Source organism: Emydura macquarii, unplaced genomic scaffold (genome assembly GCF_026122565.2).
Source record: "Emydura macquarii macquarii isolate MOO-44397 ecotype Brisbane River unplaced genomic scaffold, CSIRO-AGI_Emac_v2 contig_369, whole genome shotgun sequence".
Taxonomy (NCBI): Eukaryota; Metazoa; Chordata; order Testudines; family Chelidae; genus Emydura; species Emydura macquarii.
This window is the reverse complement of record NW_027130506.1, coordinates 5,512,534-5,531,458: the sequence shown is the minus strand read 5'-3', so window position 1 is coordinate 5,531,458 and position 18,925 is coordinate 5,512,534. Positions and strand designations below refer to the sequence as shown.

Below are 18,925 nucleotides of genomic sequence, written 5' to 3'. Positions count from 1 at the left end.
GGCCAGGTAACGACATGAGAGGACTCCCTGTTTCTAAAACTAAACTGACTCCTTGTTGAGAGAACTATTTTCAGAGGTGCTGCAACTGCAGATAGCCTCCCCACCATGTGCATGCCCACTGCCTTCCCCTGTTGACTCCTCTAAGCTCCTCCCAGCTAGAACTTGTGCTCCTTCCTCCAGGTTTCATGCAAACTGTTACAACTGTGGCCGCAGAGCTGCAGTGGCTTATGTGGGGTGGATCCATAACTGCTTCACATGGGAGGAAGGATTCCTCTCTCTGCTAACCACCCACACTTCCCCTGTGTTCTAGGGGAAAGCCGTGTAGAATGTAAGCCCTGATCAAAGCCTATTGGTCAACAGGAGTCTTTCCATTAAGTAAGTAAGTACATTGACTTCAGTGGTTTTTAGACCAGGCCTTGAATAGGGATTAAACCAATGGGGTCTACAGACTTTATCCTAAAATCTTGTAGAACTTGATAGAAAATTATATCCTTTAAAAGAAAGAAAGAAATCTTAGAGGGTCAGGAAATATTGGGCCTTCCAGGTTCCCAGTTAAGAGGCTATGTGTAGAGCCTACAATAGAAGCCTTTTAATTTATATTTAAATTATATTTAAATGTAATTATAATTTGTAATAAATAAAGTAAATGGAGTTTTTTTTCTAGTCCCCACAGGCCCTGGGGGTTTTCTCAGGTGAAATATAGTGGTATTCAATGAATATATGGTTCTGCAAACTGTACTTTTGCAGGGGGGAAAAAGGGGGAGGACACATTTTTGGGGTCTCTGAATTTCTAGTACACAACCATGAGATGTCATAACAGTCCAGAGTGGCTGAAAGTCCCCTGCATTTCCTTTTGATCTTGTCTCCTTCCACATTAGGATTTTGTTACTACAGTAGAACTTTGAACCAAGCAGGCACATTTTTCTCATGGTTTGTGTCTGGATCATGCAAATACATGGAAGTTTATATAAATTATAATATACTGGCAGATTTGAATCGGGAGGAGACCATACACAGGTTTTAGTGAAGCTTTGCTGATAGTTGCAGATATACTGGTAAACAAAACTTGAAGGCTGCTAGGTGCAGTAGGTTGTTGCATTTGCAAACAAACAGAGATTCATTTAACATACAGTCTGGGGAGAGGTGAATACCTGAAGATTTAGATCAGATTGGTGAATCAGCAGCATCTGGCCTAAGAGTTGCTTGTTAGGTTAAACCTATTTATAGACAAACAGAGGGTAATTTCATGACTAATGGGATTAGATTATTTTTTCATAAATTTTTTGGAATAAATCCAGAGAGCTCCATCCAAATAAACTTCCACTGAAGCTAGCAGAAGTTTGCCACAGTTAAGGATAGACTACAAAAGAACAAAGACCTGAGGACTTGAGCCTTTCCCTCCCTCCCCATTATTTCTAGGACCAAACTCTGCCCACAGATCAGCACAAGGACCTCTAACTAAAACATATTTTGGTCTCAGATACTCTGGTGTAGTTCTGTTGACTTCAGCAGAGTTACTTGGGATTTATATCAGTGAAATCACACTCTGACCCATGGATTTTAACTAGGGTTTCTGATGCACACCTGTGAGTAAAACATGGCCTCTTTTTAATGGGTTTTTTAATCTGCTCCAAACTTCCCTTGACTCCCTTTCTTCTTTGCTCCTTGTTCTGACTTGTAATAACATTTAGGATCAGAGCCTCAGTTAGCGTAAATGGGTGTAGCTCTAGTGAACTCAATGGAGCATGATCAGTAGAAGTAGGGTGACCAGATAGCAAGTGTGAAAAATCAGGACAGGGGGTGGAGGATAATAGGCACCTATATAAGAAAAAGTTCTGAATATCGGGACTGTCCCTATAAAATCAGGATAACTGGTCACCCTAAGTGGAAGGAGCATGGGCAGGAACTCCTGAGTTTTAATCCAAGCTCCAACAAGAACTTGCCAGCTGACTTTAGCTAAATCAGTTTTTTCTCCATGTCTCATTTCTTCATTTGAGAAAGAATCTGTTAAAGTTTGTAAAATGTTAGTGCCAGGAAGAGCCAAGACAAAATTCCAATACTACTATTTATTAATGACACCTGTTCTAAAACACATACTTTCTGTTCAGCAAGCAAAAGCAATAAGCAAAAGATATACAGTGCAACCCTTTTAAATTAATACCTGATCATATAAACATTTGTGAATGACTGTTTCCAGTATTTCAAAAGGTAAAATGCAATAGAAATTTGACTTGCTTAAAACTGATTAGTTAAAGTAATGCCTTTTCCATGTTCCAGATCAAAGTATTTCACAAAACAGCAAAAGCTCTTTTAAAAATACCAGTTAAAAGAAAAGGTCTATTAAAAGAATACAATTTGGGTGCAACTAGCTTATCTACCTACATGCTTTTGCTGTATTGTGTATTTAAATGATACTTTCCATGTAAAAATGGAATAAATTGATTATAAGGTTATGAGCCCTACATAAATAGAATGTAACACATACATTAAAGTACACAGGCTACCTACAGTGTTTGCAAATGGAATATGTGCTCAAAGCAGCATAAGTACTTTCATTTCAGCAACAGTTCCTCCATCCGATTGGTAACATCTTATCAATCAGACCAAAACTGTTCTGCATTGTAACATTGATGTCACCATGAATGAGTGTCGCCACCACTTGTTTTTATTAAAATGAATACTGTTTATTTAGAATTCCATACATTCATTTTATTTCAACAGCTTCAGACCCTACAAAAACAGCACCCAGCACTTACATAACCTATGTCAACACATATAAAGGCTGCAGGATTGGGCCTACAGTTTGTTCAACACAAGGTAAAATGCATGCAAGTTTTTTCGGTTCATTCCAAGTTTTCGTACCAGCTTTTCTGAGAACTACTGCTCTCACCCCCTTCTTGGCATCTGGTTTATTTTTAAAAGACAAAAATGCATCAGTGTTTTTCTTGTTGCTATCAAGTTTCTCCACTTACATTATTTATGGGAATTCATGCAATTCTTCTCTTGGTAGTTTGAATTTCAGATAGAATGTGGTAACTGCAGAGATCTTGTGGGTTAGGGGGTTGTTTTAATTTTAATATATTTTGTCTGTATTATGATGAAAACTGCTTATGAACTGAGGACTGCAAGGATGTTTGGGTAACTGCCATCATTCCCTTAACATTATACTGATTCTTGGAATTGGCAATACTTAATTCCTCTGTTCCAAAGCACTTACATGTTGCAGAACGTCTTTAATCTTGTCTTCTAAATATCATTGCTTGGATCCCACAGATACCACTTGCACTTCTCTTTCCTTGGTTAGCTCTACCCATCTTAAAACCACTAGTTTAATGCACGTCAATATCTCCATTCTCCAGCTTCTGGAGTTTGTTATGAGCTGGGCATAACATATAGTATATGGATCAAATCCTGCGGGCCTTGCTCCAGACTGTGATCAAAATTTTCATGACTGACTAGCAATTTCAGGTGCTTCAACTGAGGCATCTTAAAGGGGCCTGATTACAAGTTCCACCTTAAGGTGTTTGAAATGGAGAACTGGAAAACTGAGGCACCCAGAATCAACTAATTGCTTTGGAAAATCTTGACTTATGTCAGTTATTAAGTCCAGCTCTCCACTGGAATTAGAAAGCAGCTGTAATTAAATACTGAAAGCCCTTGGTTTTCATTCAGTCCATACTCAGGCAAACTCCCATGGACCTTAATGTGGGCCATTGATTTCAAAGGGAGTTTGACTGCAAGGTAAACTTTGACCTTAGAATTTCAGGCTTTGTATATTCTCTCTGAGCATTTTTTTTTCATCTGAGCTAAATAATATTCATTAATATTTTAAGTGAATGTCTCTCTGCAGTTCTTTATGTTGTTTACATAAAATTTTTCGGCAGGGCTTTAGAATTTCCTTGACATTTTTGTTAAATAGGCAGGCTGGTTACCTACTGCAGTTTAGCTGAAGTGAACTGTGCTAGATTCAAGCTGGGTAAAAGGTTGCCAGAGTCAATAACAATTAAGGGTAACCCTGTAATCCATACTTTTTGGAAATAAACTGATCTGTCTATATTTATAGGGTCAGAGCAATACAGGCCATGCCACATGTCTCCCGTGTGACTGCACAAGTTTCTACAGAGCAGAAAACAAGAGGTCACACAGATGTACTTACAGAAATTCAAAGAGAGCGCAGGGGGCTGGGGAGATTATGAAATCCAGCCAGATTTACAGCAACAGGTGGCTCCCCCCCTGACAGTTTGACATCTGAGCCCTCAATCACACCTCCAGAGGAACAACAAAGGCTGGGACTAACAGGGCTGCTGCTGCTGAAAACACACGCCTGCAGGGAACCTGGGCAACACATAGTAGTAAATTACCGGGTGTTTGGAGGCATTTTAGAAAGTAAGTTTGAGAGTTAGCACTGGGACCGTCAGCCCACCACTGACATGGGCCTTTCAGAGAGCTTTAAGAAAGGATGGTTGAGTACTTAGGATTTGAGAGATCTGGGTTCAATTCCCTGCTCGGTCACAGGTTCTCTGTGTGACCTTGGGCAAGTCACTTAGTCTCTCTGTGCCTCGTTTCCCCAGCTGTAAAATGGGGTAACAGTGCTCCCCTACCTAATAGGGCTGTCGTCAGTGTAAGGACCCAGGGGCTAGAACCTCAGGAGCTGATGTTCCCATGGTGCCACTGGGCGGCCACGCAGAGGCACACCTGGGGAGCACTGTGGAGAGTAGGCGACACAGGAAGTACCACCCAAGAGAACCAGAGTAACAGCAGGGGTAACATTATAAGCAGCTCAGATGCTACATCAATGGGGCCATATCAGTGTAATAGATGATGAGCTGAGTTCTCTCAGCTCCAGTGATGTTAATGGGAGGTGATGGTGCTCAGCACTTTGCAGGCATAGGCCCATCAACCCAACAATGGATAACCCATTGTCACTTTTTCCATGTCACTAGGTATCAACCAGAAAAGTGTATGAAGCTGCCAAATCTTTTCTGCAGTAGGTAATGAGGAGGATAACACATGGAGAGGTTTAAAGCAGAAAGTGCAAGGACCTTCCATACACATCCCTTGTCTGCCTGGTGTAGATATAAGTGACTATGCGCGGACAAGACAAGCAAGGAAAAATAAAACAAAATCAAAAACAAAAGAAACTCAGCCAAATAGTCTTGAGCCAATCAGTGTCCCTGAATTAGCCGTGTTCAGCTTGAGAAGACCTCCAGGGAACTCTCTATGAAAAGAGCTACCATCCGGTGTGTGTGCAGCAATCACCACAGATGCACAGTGAGCTGCCCCAGACATGGTCGGTCCTGGCACAACGAACCACGCCACACCTGACCAGTTAAACTGGCTCCAGAAGCAGCATGGGTGGGAGCTGAAAGCCATGTAGCCATTCATCTAGCCTGGTGATGATGTGAGAGTTCCTGTGTGTGGCTCTCTCCCATCTGACTGCCACAGTGAACTGATTATGTGATCAGCTGGATGGAAAGTGTGCAGCACTGTTCAGATAGGATTTCTACTATGCAGTCATGGGTGCGAGTGCATTCCATATATTCCTGAACAGTGGCAAGTGTGGCATTTACGGTACTTTGATGATCAGTTTATTGGCTGTAATCAACACCAGAAATTAGATGAAAGAATATTGGCTAGGACTGATAAACATACAAGTTTTGTTGGCTTCAATTTACCTGTGATAATTGTCATGGTATGATTAAACTGTGTGTCTACTAGTCTAGTTTGGGCAGGGTTTAACCAAACTGGGACAGAGTATCACCAGCTGAGTGGCAGAGAGCAAGTCCTGTACTACACAGGTGGACTCTACCAGTTTGTTCAGGAGGCAGTTTTTGCTCTTGTTCATTTGAGCTACTTTAGTGAGATGATATATATATATGGGAGCGCACCATCTAGGGTGACCCAAAGATACATTGGCTTTGGATCGTGTGCCAGTTCAATTAGATGTTAAATTCACATCGGTTCTCAGCATGGTATAAGTGGAAGCATGGTGACACAGTTTGTGATATGCTTGGTGTTAGTCTTCATTTCTTGCAACAGTTACCTATGGCAACCACATTATTGTTCAGGTTCTCGTCAGTCTCTTGGAAATCACAGTCTTAAAGCCAAGCAAATATAATCGGCACACATGAACTGCCTGGAGATGGTGTTCAGTAGGTCATTGGGGAATACATTAAATAAAGCTGGGGCCAGATGGAGCCCTAAGCTGCTGTAAGTTCACAGGAGACAGCTCCATTCTCAATATACGTAGTGAATGCTAGCAGTTGGTCACAGGTGCTTCAATTTAGTTAAAAGCCTTCCTGATCATTACTCTAAAGTTGTTCTGTCATGAGCATGATTCTCTGTAAGATCTGCTGCTCCAGGAGTTTGAAGCTACAACTCAAGAGTGATATTGGGCAATAGCTAGCTGCTAAAGTCATGGAGATTGCTTGTATTATTGCTACTTTTTTTTTGATTGACATCTCAAAATTCTATCTTTATCTGCTTTAGCAATGTTGGTCAGGAGTGTAGTGATGCTGTTGGAGAGACCTTCTGTTGCCATGTCTCTGGTGGATTTTGTACTTCCTGATGAGTGTCCATGCTTTCCTGCTAGATCCTGATATGTCCATTTCTAAAATTGCTTTTCCCCCAATGTGTTCTTTGAACTTCGTTCAGATTCTCTATGACATGGTTGGCTACAGAATTTTGTACTGTTTAACAAGGTCTGCACATTCTTCCTCCAGACATAATAGTTAGGTTTTTTGGCAGCCATGTGGGATGGACTTGGAGATAGCCTTAAAGATTGCTTTGGTAATCCCTGAGTATGCCTAACCTACTAAAATGTTATGCAGGATACAGATTGTATATTGATCAATGAGCTCAGTGTAATTGTCCCAGTCTACCTGTAGTTCCAATGTAGCCTTGGGCTGGTGATCACTATAGGAATGGTAAACCCTATTTGGATTAGAATGGGGCAATGCTGGCTGTGGGGGAAATTTCCAAGGACCTGCAGGTGTCTGGCAGAGGACCATCTGTCACACTGACTGGATTGTGGGGGGATTATATATAATGTTTATGATCATGTGTTATATGTGTAATGCAAGTTATGGATATGGTTGATATATCTGTATTTCAAATTGTGCTGTGTCTGGGCAACACCCCAGACAGGATGGCTGCAGCAATAGCCTGCTTAATGGCCCATTAAGAAATTCACAGGTACAAGGGGCCCAGAGGGAGAAGCCAGGGATATACCTGATGAGTCACCAGTCAGTCATGTGACCCTGAACTCCATCTTATTCCTGTAAAATGCCACAAGAAGCATGGCAAAGACCAAAGGACATAAAAGGCAGCTGCCCGAGATCCATTTGGTCTTTCAGTCTTTGTCTTCAGTCTATCTTTAGTCTGCCTCTGGATCAACTCATCTGCAACTGAGTTGAAGCTGTGAAACAAAGGACTGAGACCCATCCAGGTATTGGATGTATACCACAGGGACTATACAAGCCTGCGAACTCCACAATTCTACTAGAAACCTGATATATATGGATTTTCAAATCATTTGTATGTATCTGATTGCTTTAATCCTTTAACATTTCTCTTAGAGTTTGTTTCTTTCTTTTTATAATAAACCTTTAGTTTTAGTTACTAAAGGATTGATTGGCAGCATGGTATTTTGGGTAAGATCTAAACTTATATTGATCTGGTACTGCGGCTGACCCTTGGGGTCAGGAGAAACCTTTTTGGTAAAGAGCATAGAGTTTTAAATAACTGATCTCTTTACTGGACCTAGTGGCCAATTGGGAGCCAGAGACTGAAATGCAGTAAAGGAGGCTTTGTATATTTTTATTTTGGCTTCTTGATAACCAGTTTGAGGAATCAGAAGCACTGTTTGTGGCTGGTTGGGAAGTCTGACTTCAGTGTCACCCACCAGCGCTGGGAGAATCTGCTCTCCTTTTGTAGCCTGCCCTGCCCTTGGCATTTTCAGGTGGCTACACTAGCACGGACGGGTCACACCATCTCCAGCAGAAGTGACCTAACTGAGGTCAGGGGAGTAGATCTGCTTCCAGCAGACTGAATGATAAGTAGATGGTTCCTCAGGGTCATGAAAAAGATGCAGCTCATTGAGAAAGACCCAGTTTGCAGGGTCTATCCCACTTTGATCAGGTTCTCTATAGCCCCAAGTGTGTGGTGGTTATTAAAATCTCTGGCATAGATGGAAGGGTGCTGGAGCGATGGTAGAGCAGGAGCAGGCCATAATTGATTAGGAGGCTTATCAGCATGTCAGTTTAAACTGACTGATCCTTTTGAGGTGGTCAGATGTAAACGGTAAACTCTCCACCTCAGCTAACTTTGATCTTACATAAATGGCTCAGTCACATTTTTCATGCAAGCAATAATTTGACATCAAAACCAGAGATTATGAACTGACTGGCAATAACAAAATTAACTTGGGTTTCCTGAAGGAAATGGCAGCTGACATAGCCATTTATCAGGAGGCAGTGTCCTCAGGAACAGAGCGTTTTGCAACTGATAGGCCCTGGGCATTCAGCCGTAGCAACTTGAGGGAATGACAGACATTTATAGTATTTCCTTGTCCTTGTCCAAGTGCACAGTAACAGAGATCCAACAGATTCGATTTGCTGGTTGCAGCTTTAGTTTCCCTCGAAGGGCGATCACAGGGCACACGACAAGAATGTAGGTGCACTATACAGAATGGGACTCACAGCCAAAAGGGACGATTCACATGGACACCATCTAGGCTACACATACTGAGCTTGATTCTCCACCGCTATGTGTAACACCAACAGATCCTGGTCATTGGCGGGATCGAATTTAGGACCTATGAAGCTTAGTGCATGAGCTTCTGATGCATGAGCTAAAAGCCATGTGACCCTTAGCTAAGGCTGTAGCAAACCCATCAATCTCTAGCTGGCCTAGGTGCCACTGGAGGTGCACAGAGCACCACACCAAGGTATGGGTTATTCATGCACCTTGTGTAGTCACTGACATGCAAAGCGGTATTAAACACTGCCACTCCAAGTTAGTTACATTTTATACCCGCTCTGTACTCTCAGGTATAAATGACTGCAGAAGACAGCGGAGAATTGGTCCCAGTATGCCTTTATATATTCAGGTTAAAGAATGGCACTCTGCTATATTTATGTCTATGTTTTTTACAATTTAATAATTGCATCTAGTCAGGCCCCTCCCCCCAGCGTGCTAGCCTTTTCCCCATCAGTGACTAACGTACAGCAGTACAGGTACACGGCAGACAAGTGCACAGTGGCAGTTCTTTGGCAGGGGCTTAGTCCATCTTTCAATGCCACATTTAATAGCTGTAGCTGGCACCTATCAGAATAGATTTTCCAACAAGTGGCGTGCCAGCGCCTTGACAAAATGAGGACTTATGTCTGATGTCAATCACTTACTCTTTGCCAGTTCAAATGCAACGTCCTTCCAGAAAGGACAAACCAAAGAAGCCTATTGAAACACTTTATGTCAATCTCTCACAGTTAAGTCGTGTTTATAGGCCCTTGATTTAAATAGGAGGGGATACTCAGCGAATGGTCTTCCATTCTGCCCTTCCCACCTTTGGTTCAATGGAACCTGGGTTCACATGACTACAGAGTATGTTGCAAGGCAGCTGTTCTCCCAGCCTTCCCTTGAAGCAGAGGACTGATTAAGCTTTGGGGTGGGTTCCAAGAACAAAGGTCCATTTGGGGATTCTTTTTTGGTTATTGATCCTTTGCAATGTTTGTGTACTTTAAAAGGATTGTAAAATCTTCAGAGTTCTATATACACTGAATTTATTAATTATAGATGGAGTTGGGTAGTTATACCTATGGTTAAGGTGCCCTAACACTTTCCATTATAACACCCTGTTTCAGTTGCTGATAACTATGCTAAACTTTAACCAATCAGGCTGAAATTTTCCATGCTGAGTGTCTGACTTATGCTGCCTTTTTTTAAAAAAAAATGTTTCAGCTAACACAGTCCATCTATTTCCAAGAATGAGATTAGAGGGAAAAACACAGTTTCCTCTAAGTTAAAAAAAAATTCTTGCAACCATTCAATTGAAAAGCTCTAGCACTTCCATGCTTTGGAGCAGGGACTTGAAATGTGATAAGAGAGTCTCCACAGTGTCAGGGACATGCCTTTTGGGAGAGCCTAATTTGGCAATTGACTGATCTTTGATTACTAGCGGTAAATATGCCCAATGGCCTGTGAAGGGATGTTAGATGGGATGTGTTCTGAGTTACTACAGAGAATTCTTTCTGGGTGTCTGGCTGGTGAGTCTTGCCCACATGCTCAGGGTTTAGCTGATTGCCATATCTGGGGTCGGGAAGGAATTTTCCCCCAGGGCCTATGCCAATCTGCCCTGGGGGGGGTTCACCTTCCTCTGTAGCATTGGGCATGGGTCACTTGCTGGTGCATTCTCTGTACCTTGAAGTCTTTAAATCATTATTTGAGGACTTCAATAACTCAGTCTTAGGTTAGGAGTCTATTACAGGAGTGGGTGGGTGAAGTTCTGTGGCCTGTGTTGTGCAGGAGGTCAGACTAGAATTCAGTGTTCTTCACTGCAAAGCCCATGAGCCAGTGGCGGCTCCCATCAACCCTAAGTGCGGCTCCCTGACTAATTTGATTAACTCTGCCCCTCCATCCGGAAAGTTGGGGCAAGAGAAGACGGAGCTGTGCGAAGCGAGGAGGGGCTCTCCATGTGGGCAGCGCAGCCCACCAATCCAGGCAGAGGGGGAAGAGCCACGTCCCCCCATTCCCGTGGCTCCCCCTGCCTGATGCTCACGCCTCATTCATGGGGGGTGGATCTCAGCAGAGGGGACGAAACCACCACTGCAGTGAGGTGGCTGCAGCCCGGCTGCTCCCCAAATGACCTGGAGGCAGAGGTGAGCGCTTCCCTCCTAGTGTCCCTCCCGCTCCTGTGGCCGCTGCTCCCAGTGGTAACTCAGCTACTGGCCTCGGCTCCCCTGCCCCGCGCGATGCTGACTTGCCGGTGAATGACTCATTCATCGTCTCACAGGGTCCTGGGAGCACAGACAGTGGAGGGGGCAGCTCTTCCCTCTCTCCCCGGCAGGGTAGGCTGCACTGCCCATGTGGAGAGACCCTCCTTTCCCCCTTGCGTGGAGGGGCCACCCCTGCCTCAACTTCCCTTCCAGGTGAAAGGGGGAAGTTTCCTAGGACCCCCCCCCCCCAGCCACCTGGAGACTAAGCCCAGGTGAGTCCCTGGCTGCTGCTAGGGAGGGATCGGACCTGAGCTAGATGGACTGAAGCACCAGGCTGATCATTCATCACAGTGGAAACCATGTCCCGGGGCTGGGCTGCTGAGCGGAGCTGGTCAGGGATCGCCTGACTTAGCTGGGACAAGGAGGCATTATGGTTTGGCTCCCAAGAAAGGAGAGCAGACAATTGGAAGGGAATGGGGGTGAGGTGGGGGGAGAGGGTGTCAGGAGAGGGGGCCAAGTGGGAGCTGAGGTGGACCATGGGCAGGGCCTCAAGGAGGGGGCCCAGCCTGCAGGGAGGGGGCCCAGCCCAGCCTCCCCAAAGGCAGGAGTCACCAGCTCTCACATGGAAGGTTTTTTGCCAAAGTGGCCCCTGCTTGAAAAATAGTGAAGATCACTGGACTAGATAATCATAGTGGTCCCGTCTGACCTTATGAAAATCCACCCAAATTTTCACAAGCTGTAAATCTCTGGGGAAAAAAACCCTTCAGTTCACAGATGTTCAGTAGAGGTCTGTTAGAGTTTGCAATTAAATTCTCTGAAGATTCCATCTGCACTGCACATGCTCCATTCTTGCACAATTCCTACATGTAACTGGATTCTGTGTGAGTGCATGGATGGGAGATTCCGACAGAGCTCCTGAGCATGCTCCTGCCCAGGGCTTCAGGGACTAAACAAGAGCTTCCCTGCAATTCCTACTCTAGGCTAGTTGGGGTTGCTACAGTGTCAGACACTGGAACAGAGAGCAGGGATACCTCTCCTGTGTTTCTCACTGCCCACCTCCAGCACCCAGGTGGTGAGGAGGAGGAGAAGGGGAAGACTAAGATGTGTGTGTGGGGGGGGGGGGTGGAGGGTGAAGAGCAGAGGTGGGAGACAGGCAAAGAGACAGGAGTTGAGCTAGGGGAAGGAGAGGTAGGAGCTGGGAGGGGAAGCAGAGGCAGAAGCTGGGAGAGTGGGTGGATATGGCGGCTGGATCTGGGATGAGGGAGCATGTATACATGGTCTATAACCACTAAAGCACATGCCTCTTCAGAACCTGGAATTGAACCCAGGAGTCTTCAGTCTCCTATGTAACCTCAGTTTGCCCCCGCCCCCTCCTCCCCGCTTATGTATAAGCATTATGATACAGTCTTTAATTACATGATCACATACTATTTTTTTCCACAGGACTCCTGCCTCAATCAGTGCACAGGATGGCCAATGCCCTGGATACCAGTCAGGGCTGTATAGTGAAGGAGGCTGTTATCTATAGGATTCCAGCCTCATTTGTTGCAGAAGTGGGAAGGCATGCAATGAAGAGGCAGGAAGAGAAAGGATAGTCTCATGGCTGAGGCAGTAGAATGCCCCTTGGGGGAATGGGATTCTATCCCTGCCACAGCCACAAAGTTCCTGCATGATGCTGGACAAGGCACTTAAAGGAAACTTTAACAAGAGGCACCAAGCTCATTTTCTGGGTGTCCAATATGAGGTACCAGGGCCAGGTTCACAGAAATGCTGATTTACTTGGGTTCACTCCCTGCGAGAGGGCATGCTCCTGAGCAGACATGGCATATTGCCTTCCTTCCCGTAGGGCGCCCCCCCAGGTGGGCCATGCCTGCCTGCTTTTTAACATGGGTGTAGTTTGGGAAGAGGGGGCCATGTTGCAAGCCTTGGGTAGGCACAGAGCAGCGCCAGCAGGGGCTGCGTTACACGATGGGGAAGCTGATAAGATGATCAGCTCCCCTGCCACGAAGCGCAGCCCTGCCAGCCTCTTCCCAGTGGGAGGCTGAGGTGGACCTTAGCCCCCCCATCACCACAATGCCCAGTCTCTCTGAGTGGCCCTGCCTCTGCTCCTCCTCTTCCACCCAAGGCTCTGCCCCCTGGTCAGACCAGAAGCTGGAGCCGCACAGTGGTAAAAGCTGGCCAGGGTGTATGAGCTTCTGTGCAGAGCCCTGGACCCTCCACCTGTCCTGGGCACAGTGCCTCAGGAGGTGGGACACAGGCCAGGAGCTGTTCTCTGGCACACATCCTGGGCAGGTGGAAGGTTCGGGGCTCCCCACAGCAACCTAGGCTCACTAAGCAGCTTTTACCACTGCCCGGTTCTGGCTTCCAGCCTAGTCAAGGGCAGGGCCTCGAGCGCAAGAGAAAAAGCAGGGGGCAGGGCTACAGAGAAGGGCAGGGCCTCATGGCCCCCCTACTTCTACTAAGGTTCCTCTCTTTCTATTCCTTAGCCAGCTTCTCCAGCTGCGCGTCATCAGCAATTAGTAATTATAAATCCCTGGGCCTCCCTTCAGGTACAACTGTAAAGGTTAAATTGGCCTCTTTTGGGACCCTTAACCCCTTCAGGGCTGGTATGGGGTGACACCCCACTACAGCTGACCACTCACAATTGTCACTAAAGTCAATGAGAACTGTGCTTTGAACATATAAAGTGGTATAAAATGCTAAATACTGGAAAATTAGGGCCTAGTGTCTGAAGTTGAACATCTAAAATTAGTGGACTATTTTGACAATTTCTGACTTATTCTCACACTGCCTCAGCTTCCCAGCAATACCACTTAATCTCATAAGGCTGTTGTGAAGATAAATTCATTTTATGTTTGTGAATCATTCAAATGCTATGGTGAGAACTCTATAGAAATATCCATTAGGAAACTAATAATTCTGTATCCAGTGCAGGGTTTGGATAACATGTGATAAGTGTTGGGGCCAAATATTGAATAATGACTGTAAAAAGAAATATTGAATAACTAGCCTTTCAGCAAGCAGCATCCACATGCACTGCTTTTGAGGTTTGATCCTCTGTGTCCATTGGTCAGTACTATCTATTCCTGAGCCAGTGGCTGGTCATGACCTAATTTTCTCCCAGGGTCAGGCACATTTTTCAGCATCACTTTTTGATGAGGAATGTTTTATGTGGGTTACTTGCACAGTGCTTGATTCAAAGGAAAGTCCTTCTTTGCAATGTTCCCAAGATGGCCATTCATATGGTAGGACAAATTCACTGCCAGCAGAGACTAGGCAAGATGAGCCAAGGCAGAAGACACTGGAAATCCAAACTGAGATCCAGAGTCATGTTTTGCAGATATCGCCTTGTCTTTATAATGGACTGAACCAAAAACCTGGATACCGTTTCCAAATTTTGTGTTGTTTGCAAATCATCTTTGCTAATGATGCAAGAATGCACTTCATTCTACTTCCTATGTAAGTATATATTTTCATCAATTTTTAGTCTCTTTTAGCAGTTAGTGAGTTCTTCTCAACATGGGTTAGTCTCATTTTCACCAGTCCCAGATTGCAGCAAAGTTACAAGTTCTGTATGTGGACAGCCAGTTTGCCTTACTTACCTTTGGTTTTTGAATGCAGCTGCAGAACAAAGGAACTTGGTATTGTTATGAAAGGCTCTGTGGTTTCTGGGTTAGTCCTGTGCAAGCTCCAGATTCCCCATGGGTGGCCCCTACACCTAAAACAGCAAAGAGGAAGAGGTGAGAATGATCATTCAGATTATGTCAGTGCAGTTGCAAGGCATAAAGTCAAGACTTATTAAGGATTGTGGTGGGTTCTCCGTCATTGGCAACTTTTAAATCAAGATTGGATGTTTTTCTATAAGATATGCTCTAGTTCAAACAAGAATTAATTCAGAGAATTTCTATGACCTGTGCTATACAAGAGGTCAGAGTGGATGATCACCAGGGATCCTAGAAATCCATTTGCCATGGAAAAACATGGAATCTGCATTTTTACAGAGAATCTTTAGTTTTTACATTTTGTGAAAAAAATAAAAACGTACAGTAGAACCATGTTTTACTGAGCCACCATTACCCAACTCTCCGTATTAACCTAACCGGGGCTGAAGCACTCCAGATTATCTGAATTTTTGATTATCTGATCTAGCCCCAGTCCCAGTTAGACTGAATAAACAGGGTTCCACTGTATTGTGGCTAGAGAAACTAAAGTTTACTATTTCATTTAATTACAGAAAAATTGCATACTTTTATCGTTTTTTAATTTGAAATTTTTTTTTATCACAGAAAACTAGGATCCCTGATGATCACAGTGATCCCTTTTGGAATTATAATCTATGAATCTGTGAAATCAGGTAAATGCTTGTGTGTGGCATATAGTGGAGATTTTGTCATTGGTGACTGCCGCTGGATGATATCTTCTGCATTTCATTGCCATGTGGGATGCTCATCTTACCTCAAATGGTCCATCTTGTTCTTCACTGTGTGCCCTAAAAGGAGGCCTACTGCTGATCGAGTGCAATTAATTGTCCTGTCACTCTTTCCAGAGACAGCAGTTCTTCACAGCTCTGCAAAGTTCTATCATTCCTTCCTCTGCTGTTCATGGCTTCTCTGCACTTCCATAATCAGCATTTCTTAAAGTGTAATTCTACTCTGAAAAGTGACTATAAAATGGGCTTTGTAAAGAGTTCCACATTCATTGCCTCCTAGTGATTTGTGTCCAGTGTGCTCACAAGTACAAATATTTTTTTCTTACCGTCCTGCAAACTGCCTGAGATCTGAGAGTAAAGCTGCATTCCTGCTTTCTCACATATCATCACCAATATCAAAGGTACTGCATTCCTAGAGTTACTTGTGTAACTCCACTGTCTTAAAATCATGTCCTCAGCGACAGTTCTGTGGTTCCATTTTCTCCAAAGGGCTTGCACAGCTGTAACTATGGAACATCATGAATTGTTGACTCACAAAGAAGGAACAGAATCCAGATCACTTAGCTATGTTGGGCCTGCTGAGTGAACAAGAGTAAAATCAGTAGGACTTTTCTGAGAGCAGGCCTCATTCGAAATACACAGAAAGAGCAGGTTTCTTGAGTAAGAAGATGCCATTTGTCACTTTTAAGAGTAGACTTGCACTTTAAGGGCCCAATTGTCATGTACAATCAGGCCACTTTACATTCTCTAGTAGTGTAAATTACATTTACATCCATATTATGGCCTCATTACACTGTTAGATGGTGTAAAGTGACCCAAGTGTCAAAAAGAATCAGGTCCACAGGCTCTTGGTACCAGTTTTTGTGTTTACTGTTCACTTTGATGATCACAGTACCATACATCTTTCTCTAATATGAGGTCAGGATCCATTCTGAGTCTTTTAAATAACTATTCCCTCTGACTCTTCTGGTTAGTTTGTCAACATTCAAAGAATATATCTCCTCCAACTGCAAAGTATTCTTCACATAATTTTTGTTTACAATGTAAAAGTGCATGTTCTTCGTGAAATCAATTGTTAAATTTAGATTTTCAGACTGTTTTTCATAATATGTTTCTCATGACATAAACGAGGTAATTTGAAACTGTAAGTTTCCCTCAAGAATTGATTCATGCAGAAGGACCATATCCTGACCTCAGAAGCATGAGTGTAGTTCCTGTTGACAACAGGGGCAGTACATGGGAGGGCCCAATTAGGCCCTCGCTGTTCCTGATCTTCATCAAACACTTTGGCCAGTCTTCATGATTACAGGATTAGGGGAGGCAACTGGATGGGAGCCATTGTTAGTGGTTTTCTGCTGCTAGCTCCCTGTAGAAACTTTCAAGAGGAGCAAAACAAGTTTGTGATTTCTCATTCTTCTTTCTATTTTGGGAAATCACCTTTGCCACAATTACAGAGATTTACAGCATAGAGAGCCAAACTCTACCATTAGAACTGTAGAGCTGATCTCAGATAAGCACTTTAGCTGAACTATTTTTTGGCTGAAACATGTAACTGAGGATCCATGGGATTCTTGCATGCTCCAAACGTTGTTTTCCACTGGATCCATGCCATTTTTGTGTTGAGATAACACTGTGGTTTGGCCAAAAGGGGGCAGTTTTAGTTCAGTTCACTACTAAGGCAGACTCTGTGACTGCAGCATTTAGCTCTTAGTGCATACAATAAGATGTCTGATAGCTCAAGAATGAACTAAAGTTACAAAGTCAATCATATTTTTATCAGTGAGGCTATCATGTGTTAAACACTAGTAGGGTACCCGGCACTGCACAAAGCATAAGACATGGCAATGGCCTCAAGGAGCTTACAGTCTAAATAAGATTCCCCTCATGCCCTCAAAAGAGGTATCCCTGTCATTGGCTGAGTAAAAGTAATCTCCTCCTATAATTTCACAGTGAAGCACCATCTCACCCAGTGGAACTGCTACAGTATTCAGCCTTCTAGAAGAATTAAACTGTAGTTGAATTTAGGGTATACTTTTGGCCCATCTCTAAATACCCATGAACTTTAGGGAAGTTTAGATCCAGATCTGAACTTTGATGCCTGGGCCCAGCTCCTATTGTAATGGACTATTCTCAGTCCTCCTCCATGACAGACTGTGATGGTCTTTGCTCATGGAGAGCTTAGCCCAGTGGTCTGGGGCTTAGGTCCCTTAACTTGTAGAGGGGAATTTGGTAAGGGAGCCCAGGCCCGCCCCCACCTCCGCTCCACCAGGACTCAGCCCAGGGCCCTATGAGGGCAACAAAAGGAGCTGGCACCCAGAAGTGCCTTAAGACTTCCCAATCTGGGCCACTTCCTACCAACCTGCTATTATCCAAAGTTTGCTGCCTGTAACAGGAGAGTGTGAAGGGGACCAGCTCACCACCTGGCACCTCTTTATGACCAGGCATGGCATGGTAACTCTTTCCCTCCTGGAGCAGCAGCTGCCTCCTCTCGTGCCTTGCCACATCAGTTCCCAGTCTCTCCCTCTCAGAGGTAGTCCATAAACAAAACACAGGAAATCAACACAAATAAACAGGGGTAGCAGGTGAGAGGAGGACATGCCTCCCTTCAGGGTCTGTCAGAAGCAGGTCTTCCCCTTCCCTCAGGGAGGGACGTTCAGGCACTTGTTAATGGGCAAGATCCTGCCTCCCCTCAGCCCTTTCCTCTGGAACTGCAAGGTAAAGATCCTTTCTCTTCCCTGGCCTGCCCTCATGTGAGCTGTTCTGCTCCCTTTTACCTCCTCCCCCAGTCTGGGTATCTTTTGCAGATGTGGCAGGGTGGTGCTGGCTCCTTAACCCTTGTTGCCCAGTGTAGGGGTGGTGTACCCCATCACATAGACGTGTACTGATGCCTTTAAGGGGACTGTAACACACGGTTCTTGAACTTGTATCGGGAACACCATGGGAACTGCACTAAAAGAAAGGCAGTTAGTGTCTAGCAGCTATAGAAGACACACCCAGATTTCTTTTTATTGTTACCTATGTGTTTGGGGCTGCATGAGGAAAAGCTTGAACCTGGAAATTCTGAGAGCTGAGAGTTTACTGAAGGGTCTTCCACCTACCAGTTAGCATTCTTGTCCTTTTCTTATACTCCAGCAGCTAACAATGGCCTGGGCTGCAACACACACCAGGTGCATAGTGGTCACATACTGCTTGCTCTTTAGGGTTTTCTCTAGATTCACTCTCTATGTTTAATGAGATTCTGACAGATTTTGGTCCAGCCAAAAGTTTCTCTGGTTTATATAAAGGTGTGAAGTTGCACTGGTTTAATTAAATTGGTGCAACGTTGTTTGTGGACACTTTTACGTAGTTTTAAACCTGGCTTATATCAACTTAGCTTGCCCCTGATCTCATCTGTGCTCTGACTAATACACTGAGTTTTTGTGTCCAGAGCAAACACATAACTAACAGGTTAATGAGGGGTGTCCACTGAAATTTTTTACTTTTCAGCAAAAAATAAAAAACTGGAATATTTTGATTTGGAAATGCTGCCACCATGCCCCATGGGAGCTGTAGCTCAGGTGCC

At 44.3% G+C, this 18,925-nt stretch overlaps 1 long non-coding RNA gene across 1 annotated transcript; it reads left to right on the top strand.

The window, feature by feature from the left end:
- The first annotated feature begins 319 nt into the window (after positions 1 to 319).
- LOC137141369 (uncharacterized) lies at positions 320 to 14,672 on the top strand. The gene is made up of 3 exons (XR_010916608.1): positions 320 to 379; positions 2,722 to 2,817; positions 14,556 to 14,672. It is a non-coding gene; the product is annotated as an uncharacterized lncRNA (long non-coding RNA).
- The last annotated feature ends 4,253 nt before the right edge of the window (positions 14,673 to 18,925 follow it).